The sequence below is a fragment of the Phoca vitulina genome, unplaced genomic scaffold (assembly GCF_004348235.1).
Source record: "Phoca vitulina isolate PV1807 unplaced genomic scaffold, GSC_HSeal_1.0 scaffold99, whole genome shotgun sequence".
Classification (NCBI taxonomy): domain Eukaryota; kingdom Metazoa; phylum Chordata; class Mammalia; order Carnivora; family Phocidae; genus Phoca; species Phoca vitulina.
In genome coordinates this window covers 3,082,680-3,096,774 of record NW_022589802.1, presented here as the reverse complement: position 1 = coordinate 3,096,774, position 14,095 = coordinate 3,082,680, and the positions used below count along the sequence as shown (strand labels likewise).

Sequence of the window (14,095 nt, the reverse complement as noted above, 5' to 3'; positions counted from 1 at the left end):
CGGCGAGCTCCCAGGCTCTGTCACTGGCACTTTGACTTTGGGTAGCCGGCTGCCTCGGGATCACCTGAGGGCGTTTCCCAAAAGACAAGTTCCCTGGCGGCAAGCCTGGAGTTTCTGATTCAGGGGGTGCGGGGTGGGGCCCAGGAGTTGTACTTGAGAAAGCACCATGTTTTCCGTATTACACCACGAAGTATTAGGTTTACTTTAGGTTTTGTGTAGGCACAGTTCTAGTGCATATTTGTTTTGGCCTAAGTGGATGTTGAATGATACCAAACTCCTTTTCTGCCTTTATGGAGCTCTGTTTTTTTCCCCCTTGGCACCTGTTAAGCTGATGGGGTATTTTAAGGGATTTTCTAATACAACATTGTAGCATTAACCCGGTTTGCCTGCTGGGGTGAAACCAGCATGTTTCTTACTGCCGGACTTGATTGGTATAGTATTTTCTTCAGGATTTTTACATCTGTATTTGAGAGTGAGATTTGGCTTTCCTCTACTATCTTTGCCTAGTGTCAGTTTGCTAGCCTTGTAAAGTGAGTGAGAGCATTACCTTTTTCTGGTATCTGGAAGTTCCTGTAAGATTGGAATTACCTGAATTCTTTTTTTTTATTTTTTAAAGATTTTATTTATTTACTTGAGAGAGTGAGAGAGAATGAGAGAGAGCATGAGAGTGGGGAGGATCAGAGGGAGAAGCAGACTCCCCGTCGAGCAGGGAGCCCGATGCGGGACTCGATTCCGGGACTCCAGGATCATGACCTGAGCTGAAGGCAGTCGCCCAACCAACTGAGCCACCCAGGCGCCCCAGAATTACCTGAATTCTTGAATGTTTGGTAGGACTTGCCCCCAGAGCCACCTGGGCCTGGTGTATTTGGTGTGGGAAGATGTTAAACTACCAGTTAATATCTGCCATTATCTGTGGTTATGTCTGTCTTTTCATTTTTAAAATTTTTTTAAGATTTATTTATTTGAGAGAGAGAGAGAAGGAGCGGGAGGGGCAGAGGGAGAGGGAGAGAGATTCCCAGGCCGACTTGGTGCTGAGCCAGACGCAGGGCTCAATCCCATGACCCCGAGGTCAGGACCCAAGCCGAAACCAAGAGTCGGATGCTTAACCGACTGTGCCACCCAGGCGCCCCTGTCTTTTCATTCTTTTTTTTTTTTTTTTAAGATTTTTATTTATTTATTTAACAGAGATAGAGAGCATAAGTAGGCAGAGCGACAGACAGAGGGGGAGGGAGAAGCAGGCTCTCCACCGAGCAGGGAGCCCACTGCGGGGCTTGATCCCAGGACCCTGGGATCATGACCTGAGCCGAAGGCAGACGCTTAACCGGCTGAGCCACCCAGGCGCCCCTGTCGTTTCATTCTTAAATCTTAATATTGTTTGTGCCTTCTTTTTTTTTTTTTTCTTAGTCTTGCCAGAGGTTTGTCAGTTGTGGTTATGCAGTATGTTTGTCAGTATGTAGAAATGAATGAACATAATTATATTCTCCAGTTTCTTTTTGATTTTTAATGAGTAAAAATTTTACATAATTTTATTTTTATTTTTTTTGAAGATTTTATTTATTTATTTGACAGAGCGAGCACAAGCAGGGGGAGCAGGGGCAGAGGGAGAGGGAGAAGCAGACTCCCTGCTGAGCAGGGAGCCCAATTCGGGGCTCCATCCCAGGACCCTGGGATCACGACCTGAGCCAAAGGCAAAGGCAGATGCTTAACCGACTGAGCCACCCAGGAGCCCCTTTATATAATTTTAAAGTCAAATTTACATCAGGGTGTTTTACCGAGAAACCTTACTTCCATCCCTGCCTCTTGCCAGGCATTCTGTTTCCCCCACCCCGTCCCAGGTAATCAACATTATTAGGTTTTAGTTTATCTTTCTGTTTCTTCTTCTTTTTTTTAATATAGAACGCTTCACAAATTTGTGTGTCATCCTTGAGCAGGGGCCGTGCTAATCTCTGTATCATTCCAATTTTAGTATATGTGCTGCCGAATCGAGCACTCTTCTGTTTCTTCTGTCGTGAGTTTCTTCTGTTTCTTCAATTGAGGTTGAAAACTGCTGACACTCCACACACACACACACACACACACACACACACACACACACATTTGCATTTCCCCCCTTACACCAAAAAAGCATATTACATACACTATTCAGTCTCTCTTTTTTTTTTTTTTTCCACTTAAAATATATCCTGGAAATCACTCTTCATTTTCTCCTCTCTTTGGATTTATTTTGTGGTTTGGATGTTTCAAAACATTAGAATTATTATTATTTAGTTCTAGGATAGCCTCATTTCTATTGTGATTATTTCATTCACCTATGGGTTTAGAAGTATATTTTTAAATTTACAAATACATTTTCTAGGTATTTTTAGAACTGATTTCTAACTTCACTGCATTATGGTTAGGGACTGTGGTCTGAATACCAGCAGGTCTTTGGGATGTGTTGAGGGTAGGTTTATATAGTGTTTTGTGGTTGGCTTCTTTCACTTAGCATAATGCTTTTCAAATTCATCCATGTTGGCTCACAGATCCACAGTTGGTGACTTTCTGTTGTTGAGCAGTGTTCCACAGTTATTTGTTTATTCACTAGTTGATGAACATTTGAGTTGACTGAGTTTCTGGCCATGGTGAATAAAGCTGCTATGAACATTTGCTTACGAGTCTTTGTGTGGACTTGTGTTTTCATTTGTGTAAATACTTAGGTGGGGCATCGCTGGGCGGTATGCTTAGTGTATGTTTAACTTTACAAGAAACTGTCAAACTATTTTCCAAAGCGCTTGTGCCAATTTGCATTCCCACTAGCAAAGTAAAGTATGAGAGTTCTGCTTGGGCCCGTATCCTCAACTCTTGTTATTGTCTGTCTGGTTAAATTGGAGCCATTCTAGTGGGTGTGTAATGGTAGCCCACTGTGATTTTAATTTGCATGTTCCCAATGACTAATGATGGGCAATGAGTATGTCTTCACGGGCTCATTAGCCATTTGTACATCTTTGGTGAAGTGTTCAAATCTTTTGCCTGTTTCTTATTGGATTGCCTGTCTTATTAAATTTTAAGAGTTCTTTATATATTTTGATTATAACACCTTTATGAGATCTATGATTGGCAAATACTTTCTCTCAGACTACAGCTTACCCTTTCACTTTCTTAATTGTGCCTTTGAAAGAGCAAGGTTTTTAATTTTGATGATGTCAGGTTTATCATTTTTTTCCTCTTCAGGTTTATGCTTTTTGTGTTCTAAGAAATCTTTGCCTAACCTAAGTTCATAAAGATTTCCCTTGTGTCTCCCTCTAGGACTTTTGTAGTTTTAGTACTTATTTATGTTTAGATCTCTTATGTCTTCCCCGCCCCCCCACAGGTTCATACCCTATATAATCCCCTTCCCTTGAGTTTACAGCCTTGTGAGACCTTGAGGAGAGGATCCAGCTAAGCTGTGCCAACTCCTGACCCATGACCCACAGAAACTGCACGATGATTAATGTATGTTGTTTACAGCTACTAAGTTTGTTATGCAGTAATATAAAACTAATACTTTTTTAAAAAGATTTATTTATTTGAGAGAGAGCGAGCGCGTGCAAGCAGTGGAGGGGGAGGGGCAGAGGGAGATGGAGGGAGAGAATCCCAAGTAGACTGCGGGTTGAGTGTGGAGTCCGACATGGGTCTCCATCTCACAACCCTGAGATCATGACCTGAGCCAAAATCAAGAGTCAGATGCTTAACCGGCTGAGCCACCCAGGTGCCCCTAAAACTAATACTTCAATGCTTCATTTCACTTGATTTTGTATATTGTATGAAGTAAGGGTTAATATTCACTTATTTTTTATATGGATATCAAATTGCTCCAGCATCATTGGTGGAAAAGACTATCCTTTTCCCACTGAATTACCTTGGTACCTTTGTTGGAAATCAGTTGGCTGTTGCTAGGACCTCCAAAAGATGGGTCTCATCCTGAAGCCAGTCTTTGGCAATTCCTTTGGACAGTTTTTTATTATGGCAAGCTGCCTGCTGGGCAGGCTAACTAGTCCTGCCAGTATCACACAGTCTTGATTACTGAGGCATTTTCAGTAAGTCTGGAAATTGGATAGTGAAAGTACTCCAACTTTTTTTTTTCCCCTTGAAGGTTGTTTCAGCTATTCTTGGTCCTTTGCCTTTCCATATAAATTTTGGAATCGTCTTGTCAATTTTTGCAACAAAGCCCATTGGGATTTCATAGGGATGGCATCGAATCTCTAGATCAATATTGACATCATACCAATATTGAGTCTTCTGATCCTTGAGCGGGATATGTATTTCCATGTACTTAGGTCTTCTTTAATTTCTCTCAGCAGTGTTTTATAGTTTTCCATGCATGGTTCTTGTATACATTTTGTTAAATGTATCCCTAAAGATTTCATTTTTTTATATTATGCAGGTGATTTTTTTTACACTTTCATGTCCATTTGTTCATTGCTAGCAATACAAATATCATGGGTTTTTATGTTGACCTGAATATCTGCAACCTTCCTAAATTTACTTACTGGTTCTGGTAGTTCTTCTACAGTATTCTTGGGATTTTTTGCATACATGACCATGTTGTCTGCGAATACGATTTTACTTCCAATATGTTACGACTTTCATTTCTTTTACCTTATTAAACTTGCTAGGATCTCTAAGAGCTATGGAATGCAAGCAATAAGAGCAACCACCCTTGCCTTGTTCCCACACTTAGTGGGAAAGCATTCCATCTTTCATCATTAAGTATGATATTAGCTATAGGTTTTTCATAGGTGCTCTTGACTATTCCTAGTTTGCTGAGGGTTTTTTTTTTTAAATCATGATTAGATGTTGAATTATGTTTGTAGAAGCCATGTCTCAGATACAATCTTTAGGAGGATAGTATACGTCATGAATAGCCTTGTCAACTTGACATAATCACCGCATTACTATCCCTTACCAACCACCACTATCCAGCTTTTCCTCCTGTTGATAACAGAATTTCCATCTGGAGCATGGGAATTTTTTTTTTATTCTTCTATGGAGCAGCATATATTGCTCCTTCAAAAGCCGTGGAAATTCTCTGTCAGATGCGTGTATGTCATTGTTATGGTACTGGCAATTCTTCATCTTCTGACACCCGTTTTGGTTCCTCTTCATCTCCTTGCCTTTTTTATTTCTGCCTTTTTCCTTAGATTATTTTCTCACATCTATGAAAACCTTCTCCCTGCTAATAGTGCCAAGCTTCAGAAGTGTGTGTGCGTGCGTGTGTGTGTGTGTGTGTGTTCATGTGTTCGGTCCTTCGCCTTCTTGTATGGCTTGGGTGATTGACCACTGTATTTATGACTGATTGCCCTACTCTGGGTCACTGCATGTCGTTCTCTTTCTGAATCTCCAAGGCATCTAATGAAGCCAATCTTTAGAGATCCCTTTGCACACTTCTCTTAACTATTATGGCAAATTGCTTATTCAGCAGGCTAGGTAGTCCTGTTGCTGATTTCTGCTAACCTTCAAGGTCAACCTGCTCTTGTAAATTAGGACTAATAAAGATGTATCATGCCCAGCATTTGCAGCAGTTGGCCACATTCAAAAACCTCACCTGCTGCTTTTTCCTTCTGGCCCATGTAGAGAAGGGACAGGAAACTCTATAAAACTATCCAGCCCGTTTCTGGAACTCTTTGGAATTGCCCTCAGGCACCTTTTAAAAAATATCCTCAGTGGTGTCAAATCTTTGAGTGAGGACTGGGCATTTGGCTTCAGGCCAAAATGAGGCTCATCTGTTAAATAGAGTGGGCACCCATGCAGTGGGAAGCATTATTTTTCATTGAAAAACTGAGATGTGATAAAATTCATGAGATGATATTTTATGTAGCTCTAAACTCTAAAGGCAGTTTCAAGAGAAGAACTGGAAGAATACTTTGAATGGTGATGGGGCGCCTGGGTGGCTCAGCCGGTTAAGCGTCTGCCTTTGGCTCAGGTCATGATCTTGGGGTCCTGGGATCCAGTCCTGCATCGAGTCCCACATCGGGGCCCCCACTCGGCAGGGAGCCTGCTTCTCCCTCTCCCTCTGTCTTCCCCCCCACTCATGCTCTCTCGCGTGTGCTCTCTCAAATAAATAAATAAAATCTTTTAAAAAATACTTTGAATAGTAGCAGTGTTACTGGAATAAGTGCACATGACCAAAAGGGCCTGCTTTGAAGAACCCCGGCTCCATATGCTCTGCTAGGCATTTTAACAAAGGCCCCCTTACATCACAGTTGTACCTCATGGGGTCTGTATTTGATTTTTGTCCACTAATAATGAAGTTTTTCCATCTTTTTGGTATACTTGGTTCAGTGCCTCCGAAACATGGATGTGGGGAGAAGAGGCCCTATTTGTTTACTCGTCTGTTAAATGGAGGCTAGAGTTCCTGTTTGTGACCATCCAATTTTATCACGTAGAGATGGCATTCCCAAAAAAACCTTTTGTATTCAGCTGTGAAAGCATGAAGCATTCCTCATTTCTCATTTGACCATTTACCAGAGAACCAGAGCCACAAATATCTGTTAGTGGGCAAGAGGGTCAGACTGACTGGGTTTGAATTCTAGCTTTGACAGTTCTTAGCGGACACATTCTTTAACCTTCCTATTCCCTGGGGTTGTGTGTTTTGATATGAAGATAGTAATAGTAGGGTTATAAGGTTGTTGGGTGGGGGGATCGAATGAGTTCATCTATGCTTAGAACAATGCCTGGCACATAGTAGGGGGTCAGTAAATGAAAGCCATGATCATTATCCACGAGCAGATGTTCTGTTTTGATTTTTAACTGTGTAGTATCACCTGTATGTTTGGCTTTATTACTATTTAATTTCTATCTATTCATTATCTTCATTGCTATTTCACTTATATTTATTCATCTCCCCAACTCAGTTGCTGGCTCCTTGAAGATATATCTCAGTTTTTTTTTTTTAGAACTTCCTACTGTGGTCCAGAGTAGTTGCCCAGTATATATTTATTAACTGATTTTGGACCTCTTTGGAAATAATTACATATGCTGAGCAAGGAGTGCCTCAGAAATAGTTAGCCTGGTGTCATTTCATTATTTCTTCTCAGAAGCTATATTAATATTTTAGTGCTGGTTAATTTAATAGGTATTTAGTGAATCCTTATAGACGGTTTGACAGACTAAATTATTCTGACTGTAACCATATGTTGACATGACCATTCTGTAGATTGTTAATTTCTGCAGCTAATCTCTTGCCTGTTATGCGTTGGATCACATTCCCCAAAAAGATATGTTGCTAGGCCTAGCCCCCAGCACCTCATAGTGGGACCTTACTTTGAAATAGGGTCATTGTAGACATAACTAGTTGAGATCATACTGGAGTCGGGTGGGCCCTTAATCCAATATGACCAACGTCCTTATAAGAGAGAAGAAGACCATGTGAAGACACAGACATATGGGGACAACTCTGTGTGACAGAGATCGGAGTGATGCAGCTACAGGCCAAGGAATGCCAGGGACTTCCGGCCACCACCAGAAGCTCGGAAGAAGCAGGGAAGGATCCTCCCTGAGTGCCTTCAGAGGAGCATAGCCCGGCAGATACCTTGATTTCAGACTCATAGCCTCTGGAACTTGAGAGAAGAAATTTCTCTTGTAAGCTCTCTGGTTTGTGGTACTTTGTTAGAGTAGCCTCAGGAAACTCAGAGATTGCCATCCATTATTTTGCCTTTTTCCCCCTTGCTGCTTGAATTAGAGTGTTGATAACCCTGAGATTTCATCTCCAGTGGTTGGTTTGCCTATATTTTCATCCATTATCCATCTTCTCCATATAATTAAAAAATATATTTACAGCAAATCAGACAAAGGTATTGGGAAATCTGACGCAAAAATACCATTGCAGTTCTCCTACAACTGTTTGTAGCAGAACAGTTTGTAATAGCAAAACCTGGAACCAGATCGGAAGCCGTGGTGTGGAACAACAGACTTCTATGCAGCAGTGAAAATGTGTGGAACACAGCTCCGCACGTCTACGTATATGGCTCTCCCAACCATGCTGTGTGAGCAAAACAACGGACAGAAGAATATGGCGTGATTCCATTTATGTATAAAAGGCCAAAACCACACGAAAGCAACATCACTTAGGGATATTTATATTTATGAAAAATGACACAGATATGCAAAGGAGTGATAAACACAAAAATCAGCCCTAAGGAGGGAGGGTGGGGTACCTTTAATAGCTGAAGACTAATGTCTCCAAAGTAATGAAAGTTTGTGAAGGTAATACTATATTCATTGATTCATAGACTGAGTGCCCAGGCTGTTGCGTGCTGGTGCCACAAGGTGAAATAGCCCTGGCCCTTAGGAAGCGCAGATCGAACAGCACACAGTGTCAATGGATAAGTACAGTACAGCCTGAGAAGTGAAATATTAGAAATCTATACAATGTACGGAGAAGCAAGGTGTGTGTGTGCACGCACGCGTGCCCATGGGGAAGTCGGGTAACGCTTCCTGTATCTTGAAGCAGGTAAATAAGGACCCAGGGCCAACAAGGCTCCTGCGCCGCCTCCAGTAAAAGTGCCTGGAGGAATTGGTCTGAGTGGAAGGTTATCATCTCCGGCCTTTCATCCTCTCCCTATTTTTCTGGAAACTGCACATCTGCTCTTTAGTTCTTTCCATCCCTCCCTCTTCACCACTGATTCTAGTTGGAGGAATCTTTGTCAGGAACGCCAGTCTGAGAAGGTCCTTGGAGAGTAAGGAGATGTTCTGGACGGGCACCTTCATTATTACTGTAGTTGTGACTGTTTCCGTATGTTTACTCTTACCTTCGAAAATTACGGTCTTAACTTTTGCTTAAGAAGGTACTTTTCACTTACAAATTTAAAGTGGACTTTTTGCAGTAGTTTCTCACAGGGAAATATAGTTCAACAAAATGCAGTTTTATCATGGAGTACATTAGCTGGGTTCATGAGTTTTGAAATTGGCAGGTGGATGGGGAACTTGATCTTGTTCCTATTTTAAAACTTTGTTTACTGGCAGGTATTTGACAGTTACAAAATCCACTGGTGGATTCAATGATTTGTTTAAGTGTATGTGATATTACTAGGTAGCCTTTTTACATTAAAAAAAGTGAACCTGATGGTAGTTGATTTTTCTAAGAGTTTATATAGCATACCATTTCAATTCAGGAAGCATTTTGAAAGTTACCTTGTTCCATGGCCACCGCTCATGCTGCTGAAGCCAATCAGCTGTCTTGAAGATGTGCCATTTGTCATGAGGGGAACCAAGTAGAGTGGATCAGTTCAAATCCATCGCTAACCACTGGAAAAAATGATTCAAAAAGCATTCTACACTGGATCTGAATTGTATTGCTTTTAGCCAAAGGTCTTTGCAGCATTTAAAGAAGTAGAAGTAAGTGTATTGTGTTCTTAAAATGAATAGTAGGGGTGCCTGGGTGGCTCAGTCGGTTAAGTGGTTAAGTGTCGGACTCCTGATTTCGACTCAGGTCATGATCTCAGGGTTGTGAGATCTAGCACCATTTCGGGCTCAGTGCCGGAGGCTGCTTGTTCTTCCTGCCCTCTGCCCCTCTGCCCTTCTCCCTGCTCATGCTCTATTGCTCTCTCTCTCTCTCTCTCTCTCAAATCTTTAAAAAATAAAGTGAATAGTAAATATCAAACTGATACAAAGAGTGAGTTTCTAAATGAAATACTTTTTAACATTTTGTAATTTCCAAAGAAGAATCATCAAAATGAAACCCCTTTAGCCCTGAGATTTGATGTGGCTGAGACAAATTGAGGAGCTGTGATGCATATGTGTGGCATGTGTCTATTTGAACAATAAGCCGCTTGCCTTGACAGGCAGGTACTGTTGTGGGGGCAGGTACTGTTGTGGGATAAACAGAGATTTACTCTGAGAAACCTCTAGCATATTTCTAGATCCTTGAGCCAAAATAGAAGGTAATGAGGTGAGGTCCTCATGTTAGGGATCCCGTGGAAAGTGTCCCTGGGTGAGGAGTCAAGTGTTCTGTTTTTCTGTTTTTTCATGGAAGTCGGCATGCTTTAAGGACAAACTACTTTAAAGCTATTCAGAGCCTCGCCAAGATCAGGTGGATCATCTTAGAAAGTGTGTGTGCAGGATGGTTAGGCAGTGTTAGACATCATGTATTTTATGGAAAATCCAGCCAAGTGTATTAGCACCAGTTTGAGGAATGACTTAGAGTTCATCAGACATCTCTCGTAGGAGGAGGAGACTTGCCCTCTGCTGTGGTGGTATCATGTGCATTTCACGGACCAGGAACTGTAGTTTGTCCAACGGGGCATAACTATTATTATTAATCAAGCCGCAGCGTTGGGATTTGAAACACAAACTAGTCTGAATACAGAATCCCTTTCTTTTTTCAACCCTATCACACGGTTTTGCAGCTGGTCATAGTGCATTTTTATAAGGTATAAGCTACGAATGGGGGGTGGCTAATAGCTTATATTTTAGTTTAAAAGGGCACGATTGTTACTTACTTTGGGCAAAGAAAGTTCATTTGGAAATCATTTATTTTAACCGTTTAAGGCAGAGGGTGACAACCTGTCTTTGTAAATAAAATCTTACTGGAATACAGGCACACACTGAACCAGTGAGGCGACCCTGCCTTTTGCTGTTTTAATGCTACAACACAGAGTTTAGGAGCTGTAACAGAGTCCAGATGGCCCACAAAGCCTAAAATATTTACTGTCTGTCCCTTTACAGAAAAAGTTTGCCAACCCCTGTGTGAAGGAAGATGTATAAAAATGAAATAAACTTGTAGTTTTACAGAGCATCGTTTGTTTTCATGTGGGTCGAGCACATACGGAACTTGAATTGATAGTGTACCTGGTCTCAAAATGGCTGGGATAGGAACATTTCCCTTTTGTGCAGAGTGGTTTCTCAAGGCATCCTTTTCATTTTCTTGCCTCCTAGGTGGTCTGTAGTCAAAGCAACTTTATTGCAAAAATCAGAATAAGTTAATTTAGTAAATTCTGTGTATACAGGCACTCCAGGTACCTAAGGGAATTCTTGAGTACTTCTCATTGGGGGTGACACTCCCCCTAGAGGCCAAATTGGAAATGGGGGGTGCTTTTATTTTTAGTGTAATGTATTGAAAAATACATTATTTAAACAAATATTTTAGGGGCGACTGGGTGGCTCAGTTGGTTGAGCTTCCGACTCTTGGTTTTGGCTCAGGTCATGGTCTCAAGGTCCTGGGATCGAGCCCTGAGTCTGCTTGTCTCTCTTTGCCATTCCCCCTTCTCGCGTGCAATGCCCTCTCTCTCTCTCAAATAAATAAATAAATCTTAAAGTAAAATAAAATTTTTAAAAAGAAAAATGCATTATTTTATTATAAATCACTGTCCTTTTGTTTCTCCTTTGTACTAGAATTTAGGCACTATATTGATTATTTGTTGAAATTGTGTTTAGGTTGATAATATCTATGATTTTCATTTCAGGCTAGCAAAGAGGGCTTTACGGGAATTTGCTTTAATAACAAAGGGAGCATTGGGTCTAGTGGTATTAAGCAGCACTGTCCTAAGTATGTGGCTTTTTTTTTTTTTTTCAAAACAGGCTTCCAAGTAAAGAGAGCGCCTTCAGAAAGATTTGTAATTCTGGACCCAGAGGCTGCTTACGCACAACTTCTTGCTCACTGGCAGGCTTTAGAAGTGGGTTTTCAGACTGGGTAGCTTTCCACAGCTTTCAAGGGAGCCTCCAGAGAAAAACTATCTTTAAACTTCATTTACACGTCAACACAGAGTAAGAAAGCACACTGAGTAAAATCCAAACAGAAGGCCTGCATACCTTTTATCACTGTTTGTACATGGAAAGTTCCTAGACCACTGATGGAGGGCCATTGATCTCCAGTCAGGTGACCATGGGAACTAGAGCTTCCCTTGGAGTTTAGATTTTGCTTACAAAGGCCCTATGGGGTGGAGGTCAAAACTGTTTTCTAATTCTACTGCCTTTAGATTTATATAATAAGGGCAAAGATGGCCCACCTTTATTTGAAAGTGTTTATAGTTATGTCTACTGCAGGTGTTTTGTGGAATTCTGCTTTTCATATGCAACAGAGAGGGGAACAGGTTCTTAGTCTGGAAGCAGGGTATGGGGGAAGAGGTTTCCCCACCTGAATTTGGAAGGTCTGTTTCAGGGGAAAAGTCTATAGTGGAGGCCAGCAGCGCTCCAGTTCTTGGTGGTGCAAATTGCTTCAAAGCAGCATAAGTTAATGCTGCCACTCTGCTACCCAGAGCCATCCTGCCTTGAGCATCTTGATTGGCCAAGGATTTGTTCTACCATTTTCTTAAGCTTGCATGAACTTCTGGCTTAAATGAAATATTGGGTGAACAACGGTTCAGGTCTTGGGCCAGCTCTTTATTGCCCAGTCCATTTATTCATTTACCCAGCACTTACTGAGTACCTGCTGTAACTGCAGCGGTAAGTACAACAGACCAGAATCCCCATCTGCTGGAGGCTTGTCTTCTGCTGGGGGGAGGCAGGCAGTAACAGCGGATTATCTGAAAGGTGGCAGGTGCTAGGGAGAAGAGATGGACAGAGAGAGGCAGAGAAAGAAGGGTGGAGGGTGGGAGATAGACGGAGACGGGGAAGAGAGTTGAGGAGGACAGTGTAGGAGGGGCAAAGAGAGTGACACCATGAGACCTTTGAGTTTAGTTGTCTTGAATGTAAAGTGAGATCCAATTAAGACCATCTTGTGACTTTCACATTTGATTTATTAAATAATGCCACCTTTATGTAGCTTTATTTGAAGGAGTTTGGGGCCCCCAATGATTGTTTGCCTAGATGAGTTGAGTTTTCCTAACTGCTTCTTAGTCTAAAACTCCATTTCTGCTGGGATTGGCACCAGTCACATCCAACGTGGTTTCTTCAAAATAGAGACACTTGGAAGCATTTTTCCCTGGGTGGAAAGGACACTCCAGTGTTAGTGCAGAGGCCTAGGCTAGAGCTGACCTGCCATTAACTTGCACCGGTCCTTTTCACACATCCTCTGGGCTCTTCTGGTCATCTTCTCTGTCATAGAGAGAGGATTGGGCTGAAAGCATGACAGAAGTTTTTTTTCAGGATCAAAAATGAGAGATATCTACCTTTTGTTAGATTCCTATAATGTGTGTGTGTGTGTGTGTGTGTGTGTGTGTGTGTGTGTAGATAGATAGAAATAGATATAGGAATTAAGTTTCAATTTCACTTTAAAGCCAGGGTAGCCCAAATTCAATGTTTTTTAGATAAAAAGGATGAAAACTCGATCTTTAGGGGTGCTGGGCAAAATGTAACCAAAAGGGTATTTTCATGTACTTTTTAAAGAGAAGCTTTATAACTAGGTCACCGCTGGCCATGCACTATCCCTGTGCTAGTTAACTTTCTAGCTAGTATTTATAGGGTCAAGACTAATTTGTAGAATAATTTGTTACAGTGTCAGCATTCGATAAGTATCCTTTCATAATTGAAAAAAAATGCTAATAATTTGTTAATGTATATACCAGAACCCTGTTCTGAGCCTGTCCCATGTATTTATTCATTTTGCCCATCTGTGCTGCAAAAACACAGAGATAGTAGCAGCCGAAGGCCTGAATAGTGGGAAGGTTGAATCACCCGCCCAAGGTCAAATAGTGAGTTGCAGAGTCAGGATTTGAATGGAGTTGGCTCTAACATCTGTGCTCTCCATCATCATGCTGTTCCAGCTTCTGTGCATCAGGGATCAATTGGAACCATTCACCAGAAAGGTTCACCTATGACATTTTAAAGCAAACCTCATGGAACTGACCCATGTTACTTGGACCCCTGGATTTCTCAGATTTGTGCTTGATCCAACTTTTAATAATAGCAGTTTCTGGTGCAACTCTAAAATATCAGGACTTTAGACCTATTACAGTTGACCCTTGAACAAAGACTGCGTATTACAGTTGAGCCTTGAACAACATAGGAGTTAGGGGCATTAGCCCCCCACGCAGTTGAAAATACACATATAAGTGTGTAAACATTTGATTAGCACATATTTTTTATGTTGTCTGTGTTACATACTGTATTCTTACAATAAAAGTGAGCTAGAGAAAATGTTATTAAGGGGATCATAAGAGAAAATAAACTTACAGTACTATAAAAAAATCTATGTGTAAGT

General features: G+C 41.3%; 1 protein-coding gene and 1 non-coding gene across 4 annotated transcripts in view; one reads left to right on the top strand and one right to left on the bottom strand.

The window, feature by feature from the left end:
* The window catches only part of MTM1 (myotubularin 1), a 95,165-nt gene that overhangs the window by 6,951 nt on the left and 74,119 nt on the right, over window positions 1-14,095 (top strand). The gene's annotated exons all lie outside the window — the stretch shown is intronic.
* LOC116627668 lies at window positions 1,887-1,990 on the bottom strand. The gene has a single exon (XR_004298521.1). It is a non-coding gene; the product is annotated as a U6 spliceosomal RNA (small nuclear RNA).